The sequence below is a fragment of the Rattus norvegicus genome, chromosome 2 (assembly GCF_036323735.1).
Source record: "Rattus norvegicus strain BN/NHsdMcwi chromosome 2, GRCr8, whole genome shotgun sequence".
Classification (NCBI taxonomy): Eukaryota; Metazoa; Chordata; class Mammalia; order Rodentia; family Muridae; genus Rattus; species Rattus norvegicus.
Window position 1 is genome coordinate 137,036,187 of NC_086020.1, and position 25,824 is coordinate 137,062,010.

At 44.7% G+C, this 25,824-nt stretch overlaps 1 long non-coding RNA gene across 2 annotated transcripts; it reads left to right on the forward strand.

Moving 5' to 3' along the window:
- Positions 1-318: 318 nt before the first annotated feature.
- LOC134485733 (uncharacterized) lies at positions 319-24,862 on the forward strand. 2 transcript variants are annotated; one of them, XR_010063994.1, is made up of 3 exons: positions 339-453; positions 8,951-9,076; positions 24,182-24,862. It is a non-coding gene; the product is annotated as an uncharacterized LOC134485733 (long non-coding RNA). The 2 variants fall into 2 exon arrangements; XR_010063995.1 differs by lacking the exons at positions 8,951-9,076; positions 24,182-24,862 and adding an exon at positions 954-1,134 and having other exon boundaries at positions 319-453.
- The last annotated feature ends 962 nt before the right edge of the window (positions 24,863-25,824 follow it).

Sequence of the window (25,824 nt, forward strand, 5' to 3'; positions counted from 1 at the left end):
ACTCTAATTGGGTACTGAGAGCTGAACTCCAAATGCCTGCAAGAGCTGTAAGAACTCCTAGCCACTGAGCCATCACTTAGCCACATCATTTTATTTTCAATGTGTGATGTCATTTATCTTTACCAGAAAGAAGGTTCTTGTTTCAAGCACAGTTAACAAACAGATATTTTTCACAAATAAATCATGGAAAATTTAATTTTTAAGTTAAGAGAAATAAGTCAACAATGACTTCTATGTAAGTTACACACATGTTGACCGTGTCACAGAGCCCATCATCCCTTCATCTATGGTGTCACCATTCACTGGGGATTCTGAACTCAAAGTGACTGGGGCTAATTTGAGCTTTGTCCATCTGCAGCCCCTTCTTCCTTCCCACAGGATCAGGCCACTGTGGAGATGGGATCTACTCAGAACACCATGTCTTAAGGCTTGAGTATGAACTGCTCACTAAAGGTTCATTTCTTCCCAAGCCCAGGTGGCTCTATTGGGGGAAATTTGGAAACTTGGGAGATACCAGATGGAGAAAGTAGATCATTGGGACCATCCTGTCCTCGTCCCATTGCTCTCCCATCCATTGACTATTCTCCCAGCCTTGTGTGTGTGTGTGTGTGTGTGTGTGTGTGTGTGTGTGTGTGTGTGTGTGTGTGTGTCCAGCCTTTGTATCATACCCTCTCTCCATGATTCAAGCCCATGAGGCCAAACAAGCTGTGGACTAAGGGCCCATTCAAGTTATGAGCCCAATAGCTCTGTTTTCTGCCTCTAACTTATCCTTTCAGATATTTCAATCACAGACACAACAAAAGTCACAAATGGAGTCTATCAGGTAGAAGACTACTGAAAATTGGGGCAGTCAAAAGAAGTCATACAAACAGAAAAAAACTTCAAAAACTAATATATTCCCTTTGATTGTATTGTTAACACATTTCTTACCCCAAAATACAAATGTTGCCTAGGTGATGGAGAAGCTAGAACGTTTATCAATCAAGGCTGGATTGCAAAATCTACAGTGAAACCAGCATGAAAAACAGCATTGTAGCTCAAGACAAGAAATACAGACTTACCTGTAACCTGGCAATTCCTCTCCCAGGAATACACTAGTGAGAAATAAAAGCATATGTCCTGTTAAAGAAAAAATTGTTCAGACAGTTGTTAAAGTAGTAAGACAGACTTCATTCAAGACTGTTATGAAAGGTGTCAAAAGACAAGAGAGGGATGTCTCAGGTTTCCACACAGCAAGGACATTGGAGATGTGCAGCCACTGTGTAACGGAGAGCACATGAACAGATATCAGTGGGGTTCTCACTGCACAGCTAACAGGGGCTCACTAAAGCCACGCCCCAACCCTTACATATCAAAATCCAGGAAGGAGGGGACTCAGCGACCATGCAGAGTGGAAACAGGTTTGCTAAACCAACTTTTCTGAAACTGGGCTCTTCCAGCCTAGCAAGGATAAAGCAATGGTCAAGGCTTCCTTGGGAAGGTTTGGAAGAATTTTACTAAATCTGGTCTGGTCAGTAAGAGTCATCTGTCCTCCCAAAATCTTGTACATGCAGGTGTCTAGCAGAATTCCCTATAACCACCAAAAGAGATAAGTAGTAAGTGCCCCTCCACCAGAGAATAAGCAAAAAATGAAGGCTGGTCTATCTTTGTACCTACAAAAGACAAAGGATGCAGGCTGAGTAGGAAAAACTTCTAAACACAATGCTAAGTGAAAGAAGCCAGTCAGATATACGCACAGAGTGCATGCTTTGGTTTATTTGAGGTCTGAAGACGAGGCAAGTCCTTGGAGCCAGAAACTAAATTGGTGGGTACCGGAGGAAGGGAGGAGGAATGGGGACTGGGTGATAATGAGTATGCAGCTTCTTTTGAGACTGATGAGAGCGCAGTAGAATTGGTCAGTGATGGGGACAGTGGCCCAGGGATAGAAATACACTAGAAGCACAGGACTGCATGCTTCAAAGGGGCAGCTTTCATGGTTTTCAAAATCATCCCTTTTTACAAGCGAGATTCTAGACACACTAATCTTCTCAATCCTTACTCTTTTTTTCACTATTTTCTCCCATAGTGAAGAGATTGCTCTCATTTAATTATACATAGAAAATTCATTTCCACTAATTATTGCTCTACCTCATTCTCGGTCAGGCCTCACCCTCCCTTACATGTCAACAACAACAACAATAACACCACACACACACACACACACACACACACACACACACACACACCTCAAAAACAAGTGCCTCTGTCAGATAGACTTTTAAATTGTAAGATTTTTGACACAACAAAATTCTCCATTAAATATATGCTATATTTTCAAAGTATGCACCCCTGACAAAATTATCTCAACTGTTTTTCAAAACTCTCAAACTGGAAAGATGCAAGAATAATCACATAATAGCTCCAAAGATTCTCTAATAATTATCAAAATAAATAATACCGAGCAAGCACGGTGATCATTCATTCAAAGAGGACCAATTACAGTGTTATATCTGTGTGATTACATCTCAATTGTGCAAGTCCTGCCCTTTTATTCCAAAGCCATATAATGATAAATAATATAATCAAAGAGAAAAATATATACATATCAAATGAATCACACTTTACAGATGTTGAAGTTTAAAAACCAGTATGATGGTTCAGTGAGTACAGGGCCTTGCCACCAAGGCAGATGCAGCTTGAGTTCAATTCCTAGGACTCACGTGGTAGAAAGGTAAAAACAACCCCCAAAATTATTGCCTGGCCTACACACTCATGCCTACAAACAGACACACACACACACACACACACACACACACACACACACACGCATGCACGCACGCACACAAAGTAAATGAATGTAATTTTTATATTTAAAATATTTTTTTAAAAAATAACTGGGGCTGGGGAGTAGCTCAGTAGGTCGAATACTTGCCTAGCATTCACAACCCTGGGTCTGAACCTAAGCACCAGGCAAACTGGACACGGAAGTAAATCACGTGATTATCCTAGCCCTGAGGAGGGAGAGGCAGTGAAACTAGAAGTTCAAGAGCATCCTCTGCCTTTGTCAGGTTAGGTTAGGTTGAGCCCAGCTTGCAACACATGAGACTTCATCAAAAACAAATCGGAATACTCAGCTAGCTGTACACAGTCCGTCCCATTGCTCTCCATGAAATCGCACTGATTCCATGCATCTAGTTAAACGATTCCCACACCATCCATGAATCTAGTTAACCCATTCCCATCTGCTCACAGCCCCTCACTGGAGCCCTAACTCTCTTGCTGTTGTTGTAAAGATTTCAGATAGGGCAGGACTACACAGAGAAAGTCTGAATGACACTAGGATGAAGAGACATGGAGCTAACGATAGACACGGATGTACCAGTATGGAAAAGTTACATGACAAAGTACCCATCAATCATCTCCTGGCTTTACTGAACATAGAAGTCAAGCAATCTGGGAACATCTCTCGGGACTCAGGATTACATTTCTCAACAGTTTAACCAAAAGCTTTATCCTGATGACTTAGCTGGAAACTTCTATGACCAGAGAGTCCAGGAGTGCAGAATCCACAGGCAGACACAGAGCCTCATTGACGTCACCAAGGGATAAGTTCTCCTGTGTTTCTATTCCACTATCCTAGAACGTAGGTCTCAGTTCTTGTGATAATTGCCTCATGTCTACAAGATAGCCTCGACCTCCACAGGCATCACAACTAACTTCCCTAAGGAAGTTCCCTAATTTCCCAGACCAGAAAATATAAAGAAGAAATGAATGAAGAAAAATGTGAATATTTTCTTGAAATCTATTTGACCAAAACCATCAAGTGTTTACCCCATTGATGTAAATCAATCTAGGATGTTAAATTTGGAAGAAAACAAAAACAAAGGCTTCAAGGTTAGAAGGTTAGAATGAATACTGGTAGACAATTAGAGTTACAATTATGAATACTTCCTTAATAGCTCATAGATTTTTCTCTAGCCTGTATGTGCACACATAGGTGGGAAACCTGCACATGGAAGCCAAAGAATATCATCTATTGATATTCATCATGCATGATCCACCTTTTGTTTATTTGTTTGTTTGGTTGGTTGGTTGGTTTGGTCTGGTGTGGTGTGGTGTGGTGTGGTGTGGTGTGGTGTGGTGTGGTGTGGTGTGGTATGATGTAGTTTGGTATGGTGTGGTTTGGTCTGGTTTGGTTTGGTTTGGTTTGGTTTGGTTTGATTTTGACCAGATCTGTCACTGGTTTGGAGGTGTCCAAGAAGGGCAGACTGTCTGGCCTTGAACCTCAAGGTTTCTCCTGACTCTGTCTCCCCAAGCCTGTGGTTGCATGTGTGGAACATCATATGTGGCCTTTCTCATGAGTTCCTAGCATTAAACCAGAGTCCTTTAATGACTGACCTATTTTCCAAGCCCTTTAAAACATTACATTTTTAATTTCTACACTGGTTATAACTTAGGAATGAAATTCAAATGCAGAACTAGATGCCCATCTCATCAGGGGAGTCTGAATCAACTTGCCATTTTCTTTGCCTCTCCCTACATCTCTAATTGTGATGAACTGATGCCAGTGAATACTATTTTCATTGTCACAGACTAATGAGAAAGGGCGAAAAGAGCTGGCAATGGGCGACAGTGCATAAAGAACCTTCGGGGACAAACAGAAAAAGACCAAACTATACTCCACACTGTTGAGGAAAGCAGAGAAACTAATGAACTCATCAGACAAGGTCATATCTCTGGCCACCTCCTAAGACACTTGCTTCCAGACAATAAGAAAGAAGCATCTGAGATAGTAGGAGTCAAAGCAGTTCACAGAGCCCGTCGAGAAGCTTTAGCTCTCTGGTTTAAATTCATTTGGCTGGTTAGTTGGTTGGTTGGTTGGTTGGTTGGTTGGTTGGTTGGTTGGTTGGTTGGTTTGCAACAAAAGTTCCTACAACCCAGGTTGGCTTTGAACTTGCTTAGTACCCAAATCTTTGAATTTTAAATTTCTGATCCCCCTGCCTCTGCTTCCCCTGTGTCACCATGCCCAGTTTATGTGGTGCTGGGCATGGAGCCTAGGGCTCCATGCATGTGAGGCAGTCATACAACTGACATATCAACATAACTCAGACTCTAGCTGGATAATTTAGCTATTTTGTTAACAAAAGTGCATGTCACCATTGAAACAAGGAGCATCTTGAAAACCCAGCAGCTATATAAAAAGAAAGGAAAACCAGCAGCCATTTGATTTGCATTATTGGGACCAGCAAAAGCTAGCTTCTGCAGCATTTTGCAATAGTCTAGTGGTCACTGAAACTATCAACCAAAGTAATTTTTAAAAATCGTGATGTTAAAGTCACTGTGGAACCAGCTGAGAAATTTGATGAGCTTCCATCCCAAATTCGAAGAAGGGTGGCACTGTGAAGCCTGCTGAGCTCTTGGCTGGTCTCAAAGCATCTTTCCACTCAATGATAAACAGACGGGCACAGGGGCCTGTGCCAAGTGTTTATCACTGAGACCATGATATCCAGGGACTCAAGCTTGCTCTGTTATCCTGCCTGGGCTACTAAACAATCATGTAACAATGAACAGTTATGGGGTCTCCAAAAGAATAACATGTCTAACTTAAAACCTCCAGAACGGCTTCACTTTATTCTCTTACTCTGAAGAAAGCAATTCTTTGAATGTTCCGTAGCTTCTTGGAGCAGCCTCAGTGGATTTGAGCATTGCTTTTCTATTTAAAGCCCCTAAAAATGAAAGATGCTGTTATAGAAAGAACTTGCCACCAGCAGCAGAAGCACAACGCGTCTTGGGTTTCAAAATGAACTTGTAATGGCAGAGTTTTTCAACCAAAGGCCATCTACTTAATGATCCCCAACCTATGTTCAAAATCTCCCCAAGCCAGCAAGACTCTTCTTTCTATTCCAATCATGTGTTAATCTTTCTTTGGACAAATGTTCTGGAGTTTTGTCCCCCAAGTCATTCACAGTGCACAACACTATCTCACCCTTACTTATCCACTTCCTACATAACCCCCCTTCAAGAAAGTTTCCCACAAATAGTGAGTGACAGAGGTCGGATATCACAAAGCTTCCTCTGTCCCTCCTGAAATCTTGGGAATCTGAGCATGCGCTGAGAGTTTGATTTCATTATTTGAGAGTGTGTGTGTGTGTGTCTGTGTGTGTGTGTCTGTGTGTGTGTCTGTGTGTGTGTCTGTGTGTGTGTGTCTGTGTGTGTGTCTGTGTCTATGTGTGTCTGTGTCTGTGTGTGTGTCTGTGTGTGTATGTCTGTGTGTCTATGTGTGCGCGTCTGTGTCTGTCTGTGTGTCTGTGCCTGTCTGTGTGTCTGTGAGTCACATGTGTGTAAGTGAGGGTGGAGGCTAAAAAAGGTCATCAGTTTCCCTAAAAGTGGAGTTATAAGCAATGGGGAGCCACCTGACAAGGGGGCTGGGATCAGCGCCTTAGTCTTATACAAGGGCAGCAAGCACTCAGCACTCATAACCACAGAGCCATCCCCTCAGCCTGACAGTATGACTTCTAACATCCTAGCTAACACAGAGATACAGCTCAGAACTGTGAGCAAATGTCCTTTGTCATTTCATTTTCTTTATCCCGCTCATCTCCAGATTTTTCATATGGAAACTTGCCAAATTCTTCTTCTTAATCTTCTCCACCATCAATTTCTTACCCACACTCTCCCAGAGACCCATTTCCACTATGTTCCTTTTGCACCCTCTCTTTTCTGAGTGACCAATCTTAGAAAATTTAAATACTCCATTTTAGAACCTCCCTCACTTCACCCAGCTGAACCCTATCTATCATCTATCTACCTATCTATCTATCTATCATCTATCTACCTATCTATCTATCATCTATCTCTATCTATCATCTATCTATCTACTATCTATCATCTATCTATCTATCTATCTATCATCTATCTATCTATCTATCTATCTATCTATCTATCTATCTATCTGTGGTGGTTATTTTAACTGCCAACTTAGCAGAGTGTGGAGTCACCTAGGAAGAGAGACTTGAAGGAGGAACTGTCCAGATGGGGTTAGCCTGTGGCATGCCTATGAGAGATCGCCTTGACTGTTACTTGACATAGGAAGAGCCAGCTCACTGTGTGAGGCACCATTCTCTAGGCTGCACTCTGAACTGTGTAAGAGTGAAGCAAGCAAGGAAGGATCCATTCATTTATTTTCTCTCTGCTCTTGAGTATAATCACTGTGTGTTAACTTCTCCACAATAATGGACAGACTGTAACCTGGAATCGTAAGCCAAATAAACTCTGTCTGCCCTAAGTTGCTTATTGTCAAGGTATTTTATCACAGCAACAGAAATGAAACTAGAACTCTATCTATCCATCTATCATCTATATTTATTTATCATATCTCTCATCTATCTATATCTACCATCTATGTATCTTTCTATTGATAGATAAATCTATCTCTATCGGCATGTTTGTCTACATATTTATGTGTCTATATAGATATATACACATATAACAAAAGGCAAGGAGTAATACCAGACAGCTATCTTCAAGATTTGTCTTAGTATATTGGGAGGAGTCATACATTTATAAAGATTTATATCCAAACTTCCTTAAGTCTTTCCTTACAAAAGCCTTGATAGTACCATCTGGATTGCAAATGATCCAAATGCATTCGTTTCTACATATGAAGACTGCCTCCCTCTCCTCCCCAGCCAGCATCTAAAAGAGGAAAACATAATACTCCCAGTCAGTTTAGTAGTTGGTGACTTCAGAAGACAGCTCAGTTGTTGTTAGGTTGTGTTGATATCAAGCTTAGAAATTCTTGAAGGTAATGCTCTGAGAACACATGGCCAATGCGAGAGACTCTGAGGAACCCTGTGTTAACCCAACAACATCCTAAGCACTTGGGTAAACTGAAGTAAGTCAGCCCAGAACGATGATTCCACACCTGAATGCTATCTATGACACTCTTAAATCTTGTCACCTCTTTCTTCATTGACACTGGGGTCAAGTCCTGATAATCAGTGACCCCTTTAGGAATAACTGTTGCGAGTTCTCACAATAGCCCTCCATAAACTCAGAGAAGTTTGATGGAGGATTTCTCCAAGGCACTGAGCAGAGAGGAACTTTACATCTGCAAGACTTCACTCAGGCTGCTACCGTAAATGGTTGGGCAGTTGGCATCTCTGCAGAACTCGCTATGACACTGATGGAGAGACACCCAGGGCCATGAGAGAAGCCTGCCATTCTGTAGTGGCTCTCCTAACCTGTCCTAGAGTCTGGGGTTCACAGGCTGAAGATGTTATCTCCTCTCCTCTCTTGTGATCTGGAGAGGGTTTAGTCTTGGCTATTACAATGCCTTCCTATATAAGCTCACTTCCTCTCCACATTTCCCCTAGTATCCTACCTTCACATTTCTACTTACAGTCTAGGATGTCCTCTCATACCACCCCTTCTTGGAAACCTCTCCTCCAGCCTGAGACCTACCTTTATGATCCCCATGAGACACACTTGTGGCTAAGTCTGATCCCTCTCCACAGCTAAATTCCAAACATCATGTAACATTCTTGAACTCAGAGGCATTATCCTCTCTGTTCGTTTCTCTCCTTATAGCCCAGAGCTGCTTAGAGTTAATGGCCACTGTGTCAGAAGAGAAAGGAATAGGACAGGTGTGACCTTGTTGGAGTGGTGGAACGAGAGAAAACAAGTCTGGGTCCTAGCATTCACATCTGGACAGACAGATTCACATCACTTCAGGGAGACAATCTAGTGCCTTCTCCATTGTCCTGCGTTATAATTTCCACAGAACCGCAAATCTGACAGGGAAATCACGGAGATTCTAAGATGCAGCTCAAAATGACCAGCTGTTGCAGTTGTTTCGTTTGCTGGTTGTTTTGTTTTCTTTTGTTTTGTCATGATTTAACCAAGCATTGTCATGTCTAATATGCACAAAAAAACAAAAAAAAAAAACCCACCTCTTATCTGTTCACCACAGGAGCTGACATCCCATTTCCGCTATGGAAAGGCCACTGCTGCAGCTACAGAGCTTTCGGTGCTGCCTGATGGTGGCACATTTGCGGGATCTCTTTCCTCTGTCAAGAACACATGTCTGGAACACAAGGTATCATATTCTGGACAGGTTCCAAGGCGTTCCTGCCTCCAGAAAGCCTCACAGTTTGAGTCCTGGCCTCCACTGTGAGAGGTCACTCACAGAAATGTTCCCATTAATTATGGATAAGGATTCCCAGTGAGGGGTAAGCCAATAGCCAGACACAGAGAGACACTGTCCCAGACCCTGACCCTCTAGGGGAGCAGAGACCCTGAGGGAGACGCTTAGGACTGTCCTCGATTTCTACGTAGTCACACACCCCACAGGGGATGTGAATAAGGGAAGAGAAAGAGCAAAGAGCAAAAGCTAAAACCAAGGGAGGAGGCAGAGAGAGTGGAGAGATGGATAAAAGAGAGGGGAGGGCAAAGGAGAAGGAAGGAGCTAAGAAGCAGGGGGCAGGTGGGAGGGGACAGAGAGACAGAGCGGACCTTAATGAGGTGGCTGGGGCTCTATTTCATTTCCTCTCCTTGATATTTAACCGAAGTGGGTGGGGCGGTGCTGGGGTGAGCTGGCTGCTGCTGGGCCACTGCCTCTGGACCTCGGGGTTCTGGTGTCCCTGGACCCTTACTGTGCCGTCCACTGAAGTGTGGGAATGCCTGTGAAGTGTGCGGAACTTGAAAGTATCCACTCTAGACAGCTCAGCTATTCCAACAAAATCCATTTCCATCAAGTTATCACTGGTGGCAGTGATAGAAAAATTAATGATTTCTTGAAGGGACTATTGTATTTAAATATTTCAAGCCTGTTGGTGTGATGTGTGTCAGCGAGAGAGAAACATATTGACTGGGAGCCACAGCTAATGCCGGCTTTTATAAATATCCTGTCAGATAAATAACGGCTCTCAATGGATCCGGTATGATGTACAGTTCTAAAGCAAGCAGGGTTTTGCCAAGAGGCTCAAAGGAAACTGCCATCACAATAGCACGAGCTGAATAATGGGATTTTTCGTTTATCTTCTGTACCAGAGAAAGAAGCAGTAGAGAGGTTTGCTCGGTGGGTACCAAAGAGAGAGTAGATTGATTCTTCAGATTCCACAAAGGGTCCAAACTTCTGAGGCTTCTACTGAAAGCCTCCCGCGTACCAAACAGCAAGTACTATTTGCACTTGAATCTGTCCATCCAGCAGGCTAGCCAAGCTGAGGCACCCTAGGATTGCCTGGCTGCCTCAGCGAACAGTTCCTCTTGGCTCATAAGCTCACAGGAGAAAAATCAAGAGTCTACGAAGTGCCAATCAGGATCAATCACTGTCTGAGGAACACAGACTATCCAACCTTATATTCTATCACCTCTCCTTCCTCCCCTCCCTTCCCTAACTCCTCTGTCCCTTCATTTCACATGAAAACAGAAACCTGATTAGGAAAAGCGAACACTTTGATTCCTACAAAGAAGCAGTATTAACTGGAGGGAGGGATGAGGGAGAGGTTTAAATTGATGAGTAGATACTGTTCTCTGTGGAATCTGAGTGTTCTTCTCTGTGGATTCCCAATATCCGAAGACAGCTGAAGACTGCCAGTAAACACTGACATGGCCACAATTCATCTTCAAAACACATTAGTTGCCAAGAAGTTGCAGAGTTCCAAATTTACCATCATCTGATTCAAAAGGATACAGTTAACTTGGGCTCTTCCAACCAACTCTGGGTTTAACACTGCCTCTCCTAAGGCAATTAAGACTCTCTGTTCTCAAGCAGATAAACAGAGTTGAAAATTAATTAAAACGTGGAACAGAAAATATGAGGATAAGGCAAGGGGGAAAAGTGAACCATGTAGATCAGCAGTAATTCAGAAGAAGTCATCTTAACTGAAGTCGATTTATTAATAGGTTAAAATGACATATAACTCTCAAGAGGCATTACCAGACATGTAAATACCTTGTTATCACGTCCAACAACACCATAGGTAGATAGATAGATAGATAGATAGATAGATAGATAGATAGATAGATAGATAGATAGATAGATAGATAGGTAGGTAGGTAGATAGATAGATAGATAGATAGATAGATAGATAGATAGATAGATAGTTTTTAAATCAAACTTGTTCTTGCCTAAGCACTGTACTACCCACCCTTGGACACATGAGACACCTACATGTTCCTGCTAGGAATTCATCTAGGAAAAAGTATAGGGAAAAGAAATCATAACTCACTCTCATTGTTCCTAGGTTTTTGCTCGGATGAAAATGGAGACACATTTTCTCCACCTCCCCAAACACCATGGCCATTTGTTTACAGAGAAAATTGTAAATTGCCTTGTCATAGAACTAAAAGCAGATATTACTTAGTGACAGGTCATGTTCTGAGAGGTAATTCATTGTCCAATGTTATTAGTACCATGCAAATATTCATAGGGTATTGACACAAACTACATGTATTCAAATGGTAGACCCTACAATACACCTAAGCTATGTGGAATATACTGCCTGCCATTGGTCAAAACACCATTTCAGTGTTCTATCATGTGTATATGTATGCCACTGTCTATAAGTGGACTCTGTTAAAAATCAAGCCTTCCAGAGACACAGAAAGCCACACCATATCGTGTACCAAGTAGAGTCACATTGAGGACCTGAAGCCACGACTCTTCTATCACATAAAAGTAATACAGAATAAACCTTGGCTCTCTATCACAGGAAAACAATGACAGCCTCAGAAGAAAACCATGATAGATGTGCAACCTGCCTTGGGCTCTCATATATTTTTTTTAACTTTCTATCGATTCTTTGTGAGTTTCATATCATGCACCCCAGTCCCACTCATCTCCCCACCCCCTCATACCCAGCCCCCACCCTTTCAACCTCTCTCCCAAAGAACACAAAAGCACACAAACAAAAATAGATAAACAAAACAAAACAAACAGAAACAGCAGAGAGAACATTTTGTTGTGCAAGTTATAGTGTGTCACGGCGTGTCCCACAGGATATCCCTCTGTCCACACATCTTCACTTGCTAATCTTCACTGCAGTGAGTCACTGATCTCTGACTTCTGTGACACCATCAATACTGGATCCTCACTGGGATTCCTCCCAGCTCTCCTGCTGTTGCCTTGTGTCGTGGAGACCCTGCACCTTTGAATCAACAGGCTAGGCCCTATCATGTGCTCCAAAAGTTCACAGGTGATGTAGACCTTGGGGTGGGCCAACTCAAAGCCCTGGATCTGGGCCTCAGTGGCAGCTGAGCTGATCTGCCTGCTGGCTATCCCACATCTGCAGCACCAGGTCTACCACTCCAGCCCTGCTCTGGCTAGGCCACCCAATGTTGCCATTGGCAGGAAATAGGATAGTGCTCATGTTCCCCGCCAGGTGTCTCACCTACACCCGCAGAGCCAGCGCCATTGTGTGCCAGCTCTTCAGTGTCCATCAACCAGTGAGGGGTGGGGCCAGTTCTGCACAGCCCTTGGACATCTATGTAGTGCCCAGACCAGGGACTTCCCTATGGTCTCCAGTGATAATATGAGCCGCTGGATAGCCATGGACCCAGATGTGTCCCTCTGAGGCAGCACAGCTGGGACTTTACCTTGGCCTCAGGCAACAGGGGCTAGCTATTCATAGTAGGTTATTTCTCTCTACCATCAAAACTCCAGCTCTATCTCTTTTATAACGTTCAAACTGTTCTTTCTTTCTCCTCCATGTCTCCACCCTATACTTGCACATTGTAGCTCCCACCACAGGCAGCCATGTGGCTTGCAGGACTCTAGGTGAACTCCTCTGTTTGTGGGGGGCTGAGGGGAGACAGGGGTGATGGCAAGTAAACCTCTTAAGTGTCTACAGCCTGCCCCTGTGGCATGGTACTGGGTGAGTGTGTAGACATCTTCCCTCCTGTGCCTTGTGGCACAGAGGGTGTCTCTGTGTATCTGCAGTCTGTGCCTGCTGTGCAGCCGAGGGAAGGTTTCTGGGATTCTTACATGCACCCAACCTGCCCTGCCCCCACCAGCTCTTCATGACTGGTCTCTCATATTTGTAAAGAAAATGTCCTTAAATGGCCTCATGTGTCTCAGTTGCTCAGCTCCTTGGACACATTCTTTAAAGGAAAAGAGAAAGGAGGGAAAAACACAGAACCAGATTCCTGTTTTCAGAATCTCTGGTCACCTGTCTAAATTGAGCTCAAGTCAGATTGCCTTTCAACTTCTAGTTGTTCACCATGACTGATCCTGGTCCCATCACACAGACAGACAAAATGCTCCCCATCTTCCATGAAGCTATTCTTTCAAATTCTCACTCTCATCTTACCACCATGAGGTTGTCATACATCAGAGAGAAATGTCTACTTCCAGCATCCCCCGGCAATCAGGGAGAAGAGTTTGAACTAAAGAGCACAAGGGGACCTGGGTTCTGATGTGAGTCCACAAATAGCCCTTCCTGATAGTTACACACACACACACACTCACACACACACATACACACATACACACACTCACACACACATACACATACTCACACACACATACACACACTCACACACACACATACACACATACACACTCACACACACATACACACACACTCACACACACACATACATACACACACACATACACACACAGGCATGCATGCACACATACACACACACACACACACACAAATACACACACACACAAATACACACACATACACACACAGGCATGCATGCACACATACACACACATGCACACACACACCACACACACATACACACACACTCACACACACACATACACACACAGGCATGCATGCACACACACACACATACACACACACTCACACACACACATACACACACAGGCATGCATGCACACACACACACACACATACACACACACTCACACACACACACACACACACAGTGGGCATTTCTGTGGTGAATAGCCGTACACATGGCTCCTCTTTCTTAGAGGTGTCAGATGAGCAAACATCAGAGATTTTTTTCACTTGGAAGGTGCGAGGTATTGGGCAGTGCACCATGTCCACTCAGGTGTGTCCTCTTTCAAAGATGATACCTCTCATCCTAGAGCCAGAGAGCGTATGCTCCCGGATACCTGAGGTGCTCCTCCATCCAAAATTATATGTCTCTTGTTCTTTATTGTCTGGCCTCTGCGACATTCCTGCAGATAGGCAGTTTCTGGAACATTCCATTGAGGGACAAGTATGGGCGTATAATTTTCACTAACAGTCGATAGTTATTTGCATATGCTAAGCCACTCTTTATGGAGTGGGTTCCCTGACCCAGCCATGGGGCCTTTATGCCCTTGAGATTCAGCAGGAAACAATTTTGATGGCGTCTCTGCTCTCGTGTATTTCACATGCTTGTTCAATGGATAAGAGAAAGGAGATTAAGAAGATTAAAAGAAGCCAAAACAGGCAAAATGGTGGCACTTTGTGATGAGTACTTTAAGCACCATTTTACCACAGCCCAAACTCTAAGGAGGATCCAGCAGCAATGTACACACTCACCAAACTCCTGCTACTCCACTTTTCAAAAGGTGTCTTTAGGTGGGTTCCTATTTAATGGGTACAAGGATGTAGTCCTGTACCAGACCTTGCAAATGAAGTGACTTTGCTATCTAAAATTCCAAAAAAAAGAGGGGGGAGGAGTTGGGTGATGTCCTATTTTTCATTCTTACTCTATTTTCGTTCACCCGGTGTAAGTGGAGAAGCAGAGAGAGCAGTAAGATTAAAAATGCATGACTTCCCCACTTCCATGATTCCTTTGCAACTTTTCTAGCCGACTTTGAGAAGACCACGGTTTTTGAAGGGGTGTTTTCTTTGTTCCGTCGTTTTCTGTGTCTTTGTAGCTTTCAAGGCGTTTCATCTTTTCCTTCAAAATGTTTGAGGGCTTTGCTATCAACCTCTAAAAACCTAACTGGGACCCCTTTGTTTACCTTGAAAGTGATATCCCGTAGTGTCCTGGAGATTCCAAGGGTTATGACATTACCTTCTCACTTGGATTAACTGCTGACACGTCCTTTTCCTTCGGCCCCTAACCCTCAAAGGGTGCCCAGGTGTCCTAAGCCCTGGTCATCAGTTATGTCTGCTCCTTTGTTCTTCTTCAGGACCCGCTGTCCTTGGCAGCTGCCCCAGAAAGAGGCTGTTCCTGCAGACCCTCTGTCCCACATCCTGTTCTGTTTTCCCCAGCTGCCTGTGGGTTTTCCAACCCAGAGTGAGCAATTCCTGCTCTGGAAAGCATTTGCAGCCCAGCAGGCTGACCTTGAGACTCCAGAGGGAAAGGGTAAGAAGGAGGCAGTATTCACCCAAAGTTACCACAGGAACTGGCAACTCTCCAAACTCCAGCCGAGCTGTCACTAGACAAAGAAAGGTAGCCAGGAGAATTGTCCCCATGTCTCTAGCCATCCACCACTGTTGGGTGAGAGACATTTTAGCTTTGTGAATACAGACTAACTCTTGATTTTCAGTTAAGCAAAAGTTTTCAATATTTTTGCACCAGAGTTTTGGAACTATATGGAATCAGGCTAGGGAGATATTTTAGTCAGTAAAGTGCTTGCCACAAGGTATGAGGAGCTGAGGTCCATCCCCAGAATTCATGTAAAAATGCCAAGTATGGGGATATATTCCATAATCCAGAGCTTTAAAAATATATGGAATCAGGCTGGGAAGATGTCTCAATATAGTGCTTGCCACCAAGTATGAGGACCTCAGTTCAGTTCCCAGAATTCATGTGAAAACGGCAAGTATGGTGCTCCATGTCTATAATCTTGGAGACAAGAGGATCCCTAGAGCTTGCTGGCCAGCCGGCCTAACCTACTTGGCTCTTTGGTGAGCTCCACAATAGTGAGAGACGCTGCCTCTAAATACACACACACACACACACACACACACACACACACACACACACACACACATACACACACACACACACACACACACACGCACTAAAGGGTGGGATGTATGTATGTGTTAGACACACTGCTCAGCAACACACAGAGAGAGGATCTAGTTACCAGTTAACAAGCGAAACTTCGTTCCCTCTACCACCAATCACCTAAGAGCGTCACCACATATCATACTTACACTGAGCAGATAATAAATTATTTATTGCCTGCGAGTGCTCCAGACCCTGGAGAGGAAAATGGGATAATGAAGATTTGGAATTCACTTTCAATGAGTTTATAATCAACTGCTGTGTGTAAGAGAGAATGGCAGACCTACAAGTAGAGGGCTCAGACAGCATAAAGAAGGGAACCAGGATCTTCGATGGGCATGGAGATAATGCACTGGAGGAGCAGCATGGGATGAGGGCTGAGAGTGGAGAGCACTCAGAAGCAGACAAGCCAAGGCCGTCCTTTTCGTCTCTCATCATTCTCCCACAGTTTCCTTTTATCTGCATCACATTCCCACCAAGCCCCAAAAGCAACTTTCCTAGGCAAACCCAGTGCTGTCCAGTCTCTGCGAGCATCTGTTCATGCTCTGCCTCAATGCCCCAGTGTAGGAGAATGTCAGGGTGGGGTGGTGGGAGAGAGTGGGTGACTAGATGAGGGAGCACCCTGATAGAAGCAGGGGGGATGGGATAGCAGGTTTCTGAAGGGGGAGCCAGGAAAGGGGACAACATTTACAGTGTAAATAAAATAATATCCAATAAAGGAAAAAATAAGGTGGATTCCCAGGCTTTCTGATCCTGGTAGTCTAGCACATGAAGTAGGCACCATTTAAATGTCTCTTAAGTGACAGAGTGTAGAAGAAATGATGTGTATGTGTTAGAAAGTGGTGGTGTCATGCTTGGCACACAGTGATGACAGCACAGAAACTTGGCATTCTTGAAGGAGATAAAGAGAGTGGCGGGGTGAAAACCCAGAACAACTAAATGAGAGCATACCTTGTCATGCTTGAAGATGACCTCTCTGTGGCTCTGGTTATCTATGTGAGGCCTGCACAAGGCCAAGCCATCAAGACTGCTCAGCATCCCAGCCCCATACACTAATTGGACTCGGTCGATTACAAGACTGAAGGGGGCTGGGGAGTCTGGTGGTCAGAAATTATGTAAGAGCTGTCTCAGAAGAACTGGACTCTATCTCCCCCGTCACACTGCTTTGGTCGGTGAAATGAGCTCTACAGGCCAGACACTGTGCCGGTTTACAAGTCAAGATCTTGCCAAGCTGGCAGCTCCCACTGTCTGTCATTTGGAACACTCATTCCTGGAATCCATTTTCGAGGCAAGTAGAAGCTCCCGCCACCCGAGGAGAGACTACTTGAAAACAAACCAGGGATCAAATCCAACGCTAGATCCCCATCGACAGCGAACACCAAGTTGTTAGTCAGGAGTTAAGCCATCTTAGGAAGCAAATCCTCCAGGCCCAGGGAACCACCTCAGCCTCTTACAACTAGATCAGAGACAAACAGTCTTCCGATGACCTCTGACTAAATGGAAAGTTATGAGATGCTGTTGGTAGCTGTTAAATAGTAAGCTGGTTTGTTATAATGGTTTAAATAGGGCCAGAGAAATCACTGCCATTCAATAGTAAAGCACCTGCCTCACATGGTCAAGTTCCTAAGTTCGATCCTTGGTACCATAAGAGAGGACCCTAAATAATGGAGCAACTAAGTTAGTCCAACCTCAAATATCTACAATTGTTCTCAGTATTTTCGATATACTCAACGTTTCAACGTGGCCAATTAAAAAGCAAGCCACCCGGCTACAGTTTGAATCTTAAAATACTCTTCAAAGTCCATGTGCTCAAGTTTTGGCCTCTGTTTGTCTCTAGTAAAATAGAGATAGTAGAAACCTGGCGACCCAGGGCCTAGTTTGGAAGAGGTCAGGTCATTGAAGACATGACCTTGACAAGGATTATGGGCCCTCAGTCCCTCTGTCTTCCTTTGACTGTGCTTCCCAGATCCCATGAGCTGAGCAGTTTCCTCTACCACTTGTTCCTGCTGTGACATCCTGCCTTAGACCAAAACCCCCTAAACCATGAGCCAAAATAAACCTTTACCTTTTTTATGATGATTTGTCTGCATTATTTGCTATAGCAGCAGAGCATTGACTAACACATCATCCACTCCAAGTGAACTTTAAGCTGTACACTGTGTTCAAATGACATCCCACCAAAACCTCTGGACGGGGATAAGGCTGAGTAGGCACTGAGCCCTGGCCTTGTGCTTCCACCAAAGGTGCTGGCCTGCCATCAGTTTTGACATCCTGAGTCGTCCCTGAGAATTCATTCAAAAGGATTTTGCAGCTGAAAATGTTTGAAAGGCATGGCTCTACTGTATTAAGCCCAGGAAACCTAAGGCTATGTTTTCTGCGAGGAGGTCTGATTGCATTCACGAACCAGTGGAGCAACTGCTTCAATTGTTTCCACATTTCAGGCATAACGTTTTCTACCATCTCTCAGATGCTGGGCGTTCTTGCCTCTGCCTGGGATGCCTGGTACAGCAAATGTAACTCCTGAAGCTTTCGGAAGCTTCCTCTCTAAGCAACAAAGTGGTGACACCTGCTTGGAAAAATTCCTCCCAGGGGTCATGGATGACATTTCTGGGAAAGATCCCAGAATGGCACGTTGGAAATTAATAAGCGTACCAAGTAAATGGCTCCTGTGGAAGCTGTATCCTCTTGTTCATTCAGCAGAATTGTATTGTCAGCATAATGACCTACCTGTCTCCCTGGGCCACTACCACTGACTTCTGGAGCCATTTAACATTATTTCTTATAGGTCGACGCTTGCTTTAGACACTAAAATCCCATATATTCTCAGTCAGGGGTGATTTACAGATCCATGGGTCAGAAATGCAAGTGTTTGGGCTTACCAATGACCTTGGTTGTTCTGGACTTCCTTATGAGTAGACATGACTTTCCTCCCATGACAGGTGCCTATGTACCTCCTCAGTGGTAAGCACACAGCTCCAGCCTTTCTCCCCACCTCCATAAACAGCATCATCCTCAGTTTCTTCGAGCCCACAGCCCTAGAATCTTTCTTCTCATTCAGCCTCAGGCTCCTACCTTCCTGAGTCACAGCATCTTCCTGTGTTCCAGATCTTTCTCCCTGACATTCTTGTCTGTGCTTCACTTCCCTGAAGAAGCACCACCTGTCGGCTCTTGAAGGCATACCTTGACATTGGGAATCCTCCAACCTGCCTGCACTTTTCAGATGTCACACAATCCAGAGGGGGCAGTCCCCACTCCTTCAAGCAGGGTCAGACTCTCAGTGGACTGTCCCAATACAAGTGTCATTCTGGGATATCGTTTGTTTCTGTTTTGGAGTTCTTTGAACAAAAACAACAGAAACTGCTATCTCAGGGTTCTAGGGCTAGAAGCTCAAAACCTAAATCAGGATGGCAATAGTGTTCATTCCTGAGGGCCGTAAGTGTCCAGATGCTCTCCTTGGCTTTCAGGATTCAGTCTGTCTTCTTCTTGTGTAGACATGTTCACTCTACGAGCCTGTCTCTGTCACTCTTATTCTAAAGTCTAGTTGAATTAGTGCACACCCTAACAGCTTAGGTTTGGTTTAACTACCTCTGAAAAGACCCTGTCTCCAAATACAGTTATATATACTCTGAGGTGCACAAGCCAAGAAGACCTGAGCATATGAACCGGAGAGGACACATTCAGCTCCTTACAGATGCTGTTCTTCCTCCAGTCCATTGCCAGGTCTCAGACACAAGTGTGTCACATAAGTTCCCAGCACAAAGACCCCCCTCTTCTACATGAGAGACTGGGGCAACTCTGGGAGGAAATCAATGTAAGAAGAAGCCTAACCAGCCCGTGACAAGTGAAAAGAGTAGAGTGTCCATTAACTGCACATTCTTACTTCTTAGGGGGAAAAAAATGAAACCTCAGCTGAAACTGAAAGAATTCATTTCGTCTTATATTTTATGAAGATGAAGCACAGGGGGTTGGTCGTTCCAGGGTTCTGGTAATCTGCTACCTGGGACATAAATAGACGTGTCTGGTGGAATCAGAAACACCTGGCAAAAGCTGGAGCAGGTAATATGGGTTCCAACTGATGTCACAGAGCAGATGACCACCTGAGTTCACGGGCATGCATAAGATACATCATAGAGATGCTCAGAGGTAACAGTGGAAGTGTGAAGCACTAGAGTATTTATATCTAATCAACATAATAACTAGCAAATGTGTGTCACCTTTAAATACAAATGGATTTGTTACTAACTAGACAAGTAAGACTATGAAGGTCACCATTAAAAAGAGGATTTCCACAATTCTAAAGTTTGAGAAAGGAATGCTTCTGATTGATATCAACAATGATTTCGACTTGGCTTTGTCTAAGCTATAAGTGTATACTTTTAGGGGTGTGGGTGTATGTACCTTTAAAGATGTCCCTAGACTGTAAGTGCACATGTGTGGAGGTCAGGGCAATCTCTAATGTCATTCTTCAGGAGACGTCCATCCTATATTTTGAGATAGGATCTCTCATTGGCCCGGAGCTGACTTGGCTGAGCTAACTATCCAATGGCGCCTTCTGTCTCCTCCTCCCCAGCGCTGAGATTACAAGCACACACCACCATGCCCGGCTTTGTCACCTGGGTTCTGGAGATCTATCTCACTCTCCATGCTTACATGACGAGCACTCTACTGACTGAGACATCTCCCCAGCTCAGAAAGGTCATAATTTAATTAGCTCTTGTCAGTACATTCCCTCCACAAACACCATGTAAGAGGAGGCAGACTTCAGCCCCTTTGAACAATTGAGGGTTGTCATTTTCATTTCGGCAATGGAATGGAGTGTTTGCAGAGCCACAAAGAGAAGCCCTATTTCACTCACCTGGGCTATTATGACTTCACGAAGGAAGAGCGATCAAAGCCAGAGCCTCTTTGGTTAGCTTTGTCTGTACAAATGAAATTCCCAGAAGAGGAGGTACAAGACGGCCAGACAACCAAACAGCTGCCAGGCTCAACTGCATCAAATCCTATAGTTCCACTGAGTCCCATTGACTCCTAATTGTGCTCTGTAGTAAAAGCCTGGGCCCCTTGCAATGAATCTGTCAACCAAGGTGGAAGGTTCTTGATAATCTTATTTTCATTGTTGGAGCAAGCATGAGAAAACCAAGAGGAGAAGGATGACGGCAGAAATCCAGAGGCTAAATTACAAGTTCATAAACCCTTGAAAAGGTATTAGTCTGTTCACATTCCGACTGAGCGTCTGTACTCTGTCTATTAGATTCCTATCCAGCCTAGGTGGGACACCACGCTCTATGCTTCACTGCCTTCTGGAGGGTTGTTATTTAATAGTTGACATATCCACCAGCTGTGACAACTGTTCCCCACAGAGGTTTCACCTTAGCTTAATTTTCAAAGCTTTGCAAAATTTTTTCTAGTTTAACAGAAGTGATACACAGAGGTGGCGAACTTAATCAAGGTTGTTCTTAATAGAGATGTGACTCCCTGGTGATGCTCGGTGTAGAGAGTCAAATACCTGGGTAGGAAAGGTACTCAGCAAGTATTACTGTCACTCACATCCACTATGACCACAGCTGTTGCCTTTTAGCCAGGCAAGGCCCTCATTTTCAAATGATATCCTTAATTATACCTGAGAGCCTGCGTTTTCAGGACCCACGTCAAGGCTGTAAGGAGATACCCTACACCCAACTGAATTCTCACTCTAAGCCAAGTGGTCAGTCTAGTGGTTGCCCAGAAGTTATACAGGGCTCAGAATATCAGGACCTGAGCCTGTGAGATGGGCCAATAGGTAAAGGACCCTGCCACCAAACCTGATGGATGACCTAAGTTTAATCCCCAGGACTCACATGGTGAAAAGAAGGAACCAATGTCCACAAGTTGTCCTCTCTACAATTTATGCATGCACATCCATGCCCATAGGAAATGTATTTTTTTAATCTCAAAAAAAAAAAAAAGTAGGGCCTGGGGATTTAGCTCAGTGGTAGAGTGCTTACCTAGGAAGCGCAAGGCCCTGGGTTCGGTCCCCAGCTCCGGAAAAAAAAAAAAAAAAAAAAAAGAATAGTTGGAGATTGCTCTATTTGACTGTTTTGTTTTGCATTATGTTTTGTTTTTGAGACAGAGTCTCACTTTGTACCCCTGGATGACCTGAAACTCACTAACTAGACCAGTCTGGTCACAAACTCTGAGAGATCTCTTTGCCTCGTGTATCAGTATACCTAGCAAGAATATTTATTTGTACTTTAAAAAGAAGAAGAGGAAGAAGGAGAGGAGGAGGAGGAGAAGGAGGAGGAGGAGGAAGAGAAGCGTATATGGAAAGAAGAGAAATGCATTTGCTTAAGAAAGAATGGAACCTAGTATTAGAGGCTACACAAGGTTGAAGCAGAAGAAGCTGGTCCAAGTCCTTAGAGCTCCTTTTTGCCCCAGTGTTTTAGAGGGGGAGACTCTCCTTCAGCTTCCCCCATGTCGGAGGGACAGCTCACGTTGAGACGACCCCTTCTGTAAACCTTTCCCTCCCAGACTGTAAGAGTACCCTTGTCTCTTGAGGCCGAGAGAAGCACCCCAGGCACCTCATCCTAGCTCCACATTCGCTCATACCTCACCATGTTTCTGTAATCTGCCTCATTTTAAAACCAGCCTCGCACTGTCAGATAGCAAAGAAGAGGTTCAGTTCAAGACCTCATGTTGAGCCTATGAGAGTGACGCAGCCTCCTTGGCCAGACTTGGATGCATGGGATGGAGGCTACTATGCACATTGGACCCCAGTATCCATCTCCACCATTCATTCTTTCAGCTAGTGATTTTGTTGGTTGACATCAGTCGACTGGCAGTGTTCTAGGACCCTGGTAAGTACAGGAAATTAGCTGTGCCACCCAGCCCCTCCTACTTTAAAGGTGAGGTCCCTTGGCTGGCTGTCTATTGCTCTTTTTAACTCAAGGAAGTCTAAGATGACACTGGCAAGGTATCTTAGTTGGCAAAAGTGCGTGGCAGCGTGGATTGGCTGATCTTGGTTGTCAACTTGATTACATCTGGGACTAAAACCTAAGTATCTGGACACTCCCGTGAGGGATTTCAGTCACTGTCATTTGAAATGGAAGAACTACCCTAAATCTGGGCCACACCTTTTGTTGGCCGACTACACCCATAAAAGGATGTGAAAGAAGGAAGTTCTTGCTTTTTTCCTGCCTGCCCTCTCTCTTGCTGGTAAGTTCATCTACTTTGTCACTGAAGCTATCCTTCACTGCTGTTTGAAGCTACTTCACTGGGTCAAGGTCTCAACCCAGACTAAAAATTAGCATTCCTCTAGGCCCTCCCTTGTATTCCAGTACCTGACTGAGACTACTGGGATATGCAGTCTCATGGACTATAGCAGCGAGAGGCAACTGTTATTAGACTACCCAGGCCACAGCCTGCAAATCCCTCTAAGATATCACCTTCTAATACACGATTCTGTCTGTTCTGTTCCTTTAGAGAACCTGACTAATACACCATACAACCTGAGTTGAAATCTTGACAAAGTAGGTTCCAACACTAGTGAAGGAATGCCTCAGGGACAGCCCTGGAACTCACATAAAGGGGAAAGGAGAGAACTAACTCCATGATGAACTAACTTTGACTTCCATTTGAGCAATGTGGCATGCACAAACCCTTCCCCACCTCTCTCTCTCTCTCTCTCTCTCTCTCTCTCTCTCTCTCTCTCTCACACACACACACACACACACACACACACACACACGCACACACCCACCACTGATAATAGTAAGTTTTAAAAAGGAAGAAATTCTGTAGTGCCTAATGCATGGATCAGGAGATAGACTTCTGTGCTCCTTCTTGTATAGATCCACCAAGCACATGCCTGTCCCCATCACGACACTCAAGACATTCTCCTGCAGAGTTGGTCTGCTCACTGTCTTCTAGGATGCTCAGAGAGTGAATGAGGACCCTGTTGTCTTAATTATGAAGCAGGCTGCTCCTTTAAAAGCTGCCCGCGGCTATTTCTGCATTCTGGGTTGTATAGCAAAATTTATCTTCGGGGGAGGATTCATTCTCTCCTCTCTCTCTCTCTCTCTCTCTCTCTCTCTCTCTCTCTCTCTCTCTCAATTTGGGAAAACACTGTAGTATACTTTTTAATCTGCAAAGAAAATGCCCGAAGCCTGATATGAAAAAAGAGAGAACACCGTGAAGCCAGTGTGAACATTAAGCCCTTAGGTGGCCCAACGCACCCCTAGAGAGACAGCCTCGCCATCTCACTTAAAAAGTCTTCTTTGTTCTTCCCCAGGGATGCAGGAGCCTGAGGCTGTGGACGAAAGCACAGATGAAGGGTAAGGACAAAGGAGAATGCACCCCAGGCATAGATGGTCACTGGCCAGGACTGGGACAGCGATAGCCACCGTTCACTTGGGCCCAGCGGTCTCTCACAGTTACTTCTAAAATGTGACTGTGACCTGTCTGTCCTCCACCCCACCTCACAAGAGCCACTGCGAACACTGAAGAAAGAAGGTACATTATGCTTTGGGGTGAACCAGACCACACGGAGCCACAGCACATTCGCAGAGAAGACGTGAGGAAGGAGCTCAGGCCTGAGCTGTGGCAAAGGAAGGCGACGTTGGCAGGGCGAATCCATGCTGCCAGCGTCCTTAGGGAAACCGAATTTCCTGTCATTCATGGCCCAGAAGCATGCCCCACTTTATTTGTTCAGTAAGGACCTTGCCCCAGAAGACTGGGCACTGTGTCGATCTCAGTGGTTCTAGGGATCAAACTCAGGCTTTGGACATGATAGGCAAGTGCTCTAGCCCTGAGGATACACCACAGTCCCTAAAGACTTTTTATATCTTCGAGTATCATTTATCGGTTTAGCAATTAGTGCCATTCTGGGCACATCGAACATGTACTGAAAACGTTTGGTGAGAGACTGATTGAATGATTAAGCAACGAGTAAAGGAGTAGGTTCTTGTTTCAACGTGGTCTCTGGTTCGTATTCTTCCTAGCAGGTTGCATCCCGTCATGTTGTGCTTCTTTCTTATACTTACTTTTTTACAAAGTCTTCAGAAGCTGGAGAAGATACTAACCATAGAGAGAAGACCTCCTACCCTCAGTCCTGAGAGCGTGGTGCTGATCTTCATAAAAAACAGGGTAGGGAGGGCTGGTTGGCTAATTAGTATAAGAAATCTTAGAGCTCATATGGGGTCTCACATGTAAGCCTCCAAGCTGCCTTGAGTCACACCCATGGCCACAGTGGGACAATAGGCCAGGAGGATGGCCTCCCACTTGCTCCTGAGTTTCACCCTTATGGCAGGCTGATTATTCCAAAGAGGCTGAAGGCAACAAGCACTCCATGACGGGGAGGCTCTGGGCATCCTCAGAAGTCAGAGAGAAAATGGCAGGCCTGTAGAAGCTTCTAGGCCAGAGGCCGTCCAGAGCCCGAGGTCGGGAGCCTTCCACTTCTGAGTGTTCATTCAGCACAAAGCTGTTGCTCCTCAGAGGCTCCTCTCTCACAAAGAAACCCAAAAACTTTCACGCTGCCACTTTGACCCCTGTGTGCTACCCTCTTCCTCTTCCTTGGCTCACTTTTGTTCTTCAGAAGTCATTGGATTTTGTCCTATGAAGCACATAAAGCTGCCCCCTTCTCTGCAGCGTCTGAGAAGGTAAGGTCACAGGAAATCCCAACACGCACAGAAACGCCCAGGTATGCCCCACACTAAAAACACGAAGGCCACCGACTTCACCGCACCGTGCGCCAGGGGCCTGCGCGCTGACGCGTGCCTGAGTTGCCAGTGAGCAGGCCTGCAGGCATGTGGAAGGAGGCCGGCAGTGGGCACTGCTGGGAATTCTCAGCTCGGCTGTTTACTATTTTAAGTGCTTCTGCAAAAGAAGATGAGGCAGAAAGGTCGTGGCTGCGAGCTGCCCACGACTGCTCCTGGC